Source organism: Lactuca virosa, chromosome 3 (genome assembly GCF_052849685.1).
Source record: "Lactuca virosa cultivar CGN04683 chromosome 3, Lactuca_virosa_CGN04683_v6, whole genome shotgun sequence".
NCBI classification, from domain to species: Eukaryota; Viridiplantae; Streptophyta; class Magnoliopsida; order Asterales; family Asteraceae; genus Lactuca; species Lactuca virosa.
Genome location: NC_136428.1, coordinates 381,100,734 through 381,104,694, shown reverse-complemented (window position 1 = coordinate 381,104,694; position 3,961 = coordinate 381,100,734). Strand labels below are relative to the sequence as shown.

The 3,961-nt window shown below is 38.1% G+C and overlaps 1 non-coding gene across 1 annotated transcript; it reads right to left on the bottom strand.

Annotated features, from left to right (window-relative positions):
* Positions 1-2,151: 2,151 nt before the first annotated feature.
* On the bottom strand, positions 2,152-2,258 carry LOC145168273 (small nucleolar RNA R71). The gene has a single exon (XR_013741840.1). It is a non-coding gene; the product is annotated as a small nucleolar RNA R71 (small nucleolar RNA).
* Between the last annotated feature and the right edge of the window lie 1,703 nt (positions 2,259-3,961).

Sequence of the window (3,961 nt, the reverse complement as noted above, 5' to 3'; positions counted from 1 at the left end):
AGAAAGGGGCCAAAATTGACAATACATGGAACATTGGAGACTTGGAGTACAAAAGTTGAAGCAATCCACTGAATTTACCGAAGTCACGACGTGGTCAACATTTTCACGACGTGGCATGAATCTTCTGGAAGATAAATACGTGCGAAGTAAGAATCCTTGCCCGATACGGATAACTCTCAAACCACGACGTGGAGCATCCTTCCACGACGTGAAATACGAATTCCGTGAATATTATAAATTGGCTTGTCCATTACGACTGAAAAAACTTTTGGTTGATTGGAAGATTTTCAGAAGACGAATTTTAGCAGAAGGAAAGTCTTGGAAAAAGGTTTTCAACACCAAAAGAGTAGAGGTTCATAATTAGTTTAATTGTTGATACTTGAACATGTTTTATATTTTGATTTGTGTTTGTTTAATTGTTGCTATGAGCAGCTGAATCTAGTTACTCTTATTTAGCTAGATGAAGCTCTTGACATATGGTTTAGCTTAATGACTATTGGATTTGATTAGTTGGTGAATTGCTTTTGTTTGATTTGTTATTACCTAGCATGTTAATATTTGTTTCTTTAGTTACTTGAAGTCATGTTCTGTGTAGCTTATTGATCATTAAACTGCATAAACTTGTTTACCTAGTGATTTAGTGAACATTAAATTGCTAGAGCTAGGATCGACCAAAATCTTAGAAAGTAATTGAAATAAATAAATTTAACTGTGCTAGAGAACATATATTATGACCATAATTGTGTTTGCCTAATTTTACATAGCAAATTCATAATCTGCAACTTATTCTATGTTTGACTGTGTGTGACCATATATAGTTTTACATGAATTAGTTAATATTGGTAAATTTAGACTTAAATTACTAATACAAAAATAATCAACTTTGACAATCCATAAATGTTAGCTAACCATAAAGAAGAAGTGGATTCGAACTAAACAGAAGTGTTTTAATTAATTGATTGAATTCTGTGACTTAAGTTCATCTGGTCTTGTAAAATCAGATAAAAACCCCTTCTTTGCTCTAAAATTAGGTTAATTTAATAGTAGATAAATTAATTAGTTAACACCGTTCCCTGTGATCGACACCCGACTTACCCAACTATTCTATAATTCGACTAGGTACACTGCCTAGGTGCATTTTAGTTGGTTAAGTTAGTTAGGTTATAAATTATAAAATTAGTGGGTACTTTTGTGCACATCAAGTTTTTGGCGCCGTTGCCGGGGAACAGCTTAGTTATAAATTATTTATTTTCTTTTGATTAATCGATCCTTTTTGTGGGATAAAACCTCCAAAAAGTTATTTTACCAAGCATAGTTTAATTTTTTTTTAGTTATAGCATTCACGACGTGAACCCCTAGGCTCACGACGTGAAAACTGTGAATTCTAGTTTTCTTCGATTTTTAGTTTATTTTTCTATTTTAGTTCAGTTTTACGTTTTTATTTTTGTTTTATTACAGGAGTACATGACCATAAGGTCCAATACACCTTTGGTGCCACCGCTTGAAGATCCAGAGTCAGCCCTTCACAAAAAGAAAGATAAGAACGTAAAGGAAGATCAAACACCAAAGAAGACACCCTTACAAGAACTCAAGTCAGTGTTCTCAAAGAAGTTGGGGAAGAAAACGGGAGAGTCAAGTTCATCTTCAAAGGACAAGAGCAAAGTTGAAAACTTAGATCAAATACCTTTCCCAACCGAATCCGAGTACGACTCCGAGACTGAGTTTGGACTTTATACGAGTGAACCCGAGAACGAGCCAAGAAACGAGATGGCAAACGTTGAAGAAATGTCAATGGGAGCTTACAAGAAGCGAATTCGTGAAGATGTTGGTCCAGGTTTAGTACAACCAGTGATACCTGCCACTGCCACATTCGAGCTGAAGGGACATATCCTCACTGCACTAAAGGATATCCCATTTTATGGGAAGGATCATGAGGATGCATTTAAGCATCTAGATGAAGTCAACGACATTGCTGACTATTTCAATGTCCCGAATGTTAACAGAGACACCATCGTACTAAGGATGCTACCAGTCACTTTCAAGGGAGCCGCAAAAGAGTGGTTGAAAGCACTTCCTCCTGGTACAATCACTATTTGGGCCCAAATGCGTGAGAAATTTCTAGATCAGTTTTGCCCACCTTCCAAAATAGCTAAACTCAAGAAGGCAATAGCCAACTTTGAGCAACAGACGGGGGAGTCACTATACGAAGCTTGGGAGCGCTATAAGGGATTGTTAAGGAATTGTCCTCAACATGATCTAAATGTTCAACAAGAGATTTCTATTTTCTACGATGGGGTCAATGTTATGACAAGACAACTCCTTGACTCTCAAGGGCCATTGACAAAGAAGAATCCAAGGGAGGTCAAGGAGTTAGTTGAAGAATTCGCAAGACACTCTCGTGAGTACCACAACCCAAGACAAGATGGAGCAAAAGGTAGTGGGGGTACGCATTCTGAAGAAATGGCTGCTATGATGGCGATGCTCAATACTATGGACCGGAGATTGACACAAATGGACCAATCAATTCATGCAATTAAAGTTGGATGTGAACGATGTAATGGACCACACTTGACTAAAGATTGCAACTTGGATGAGTATGGGAACAAAAGGGCTCAAGTTTGCTACTCAAGTGGGGATAAGTATGATGAGGATTGGAGAAAACCGAAGAAAGAGTGGCTGGCATATGATGAATACAAGAAGCAAAAGGAAGAGAAATTTAAGCAGATAGGCCGAGGCTTCTATCAAAAAGAGAAACCACCAGCCGAAAACAAAGTAAACTTGGAAAATATTTTGACCCGATTTATGGAAGTATCCGAGAAAAGGCATGATGATACCGATGCAGTGCTAAAGGAACACATGAATATGATGAAAGAACAGCACAAAATGATGATTGACCAGCAAGCTTCCTTAAGAAATCATCAAGCATCGATTCATAGTTTCGAAGTCCAAGTTGGTCAACTCACTACTTTGGTGAACAACGAATTATCCTCACAACTTCCCGAAAAGAAAGATCAACCTCATGTTATGGCTATTGATACTGAAGAAGAGGCAATCTCTGAGTTTTTGGAAGCACTAGAGATGGAACCAAAGCAGCATGATCCAAAACCGAAGAAGCCGAAGCTCGAAGATGAAGATGTTTCTAAAACACCAGACTCACGTCGTGAGTCTGCAATGCTCGCGTCGTGGGCCCGGTCTGAACAGAAAAAATCGGAATCCGTTCCTGCTTATCGGCCACCTTCACCATTTTCGTCTCGAGCTAATCTTAGTCCACTGGAAAAGGAACATCTGGAGTTTATTCAGCTAATAAAGGGTATTCCTATTAATACCCCTTTTATCGATTCGCTTTCAACAATTCCAGCATACGCGAAGCTCCTACAAGATCTTGTAGACACCCGTCAGTAGTTGAAGAAGAATTCTAAGGTAATTCTTAGTGAACAAAGCTCAAGGGCTGTATTGGGAGAGTTGCCTAAGAAGATGGGGGATCCTGGACGCCTCACTCTTCCATGTGAGTTTGGGAATAATATGAAGGTTTATGCTTTAGCCGATTCTGGGGCTAGCATAAATTTAATGCCTTTTTCATTTTATCAGAAGTTGAATATTCAGAAGTTGAAGGCTACAAAGATGACTATTCACATGGCAAACCGTTCAGTGACGCAACCAATGGGCATTGTAGAAGATATTCTCGTAAAAATTGGGAAATTCGTTTTTCCAATAGATTTTGTGGTTTTAGATATGAAAGAAGATCCCGATGTTCCGATTATTCTTGGTCGCACATTACTAAATACTGCTGGGGCTTTGGTTGATATACGCGAATCCAAGCTCACTTTGAGAGTTGGAGATGATAAGGAAATTTTTGGAATGGAAGACGGATTTCAAGGATATGATGTTAAAGGTGAAGTGTTCAATATTGATGAAGATAATGAACTTGAAGAATTAGAGAAGCTTATGGAAGAAGAAATCA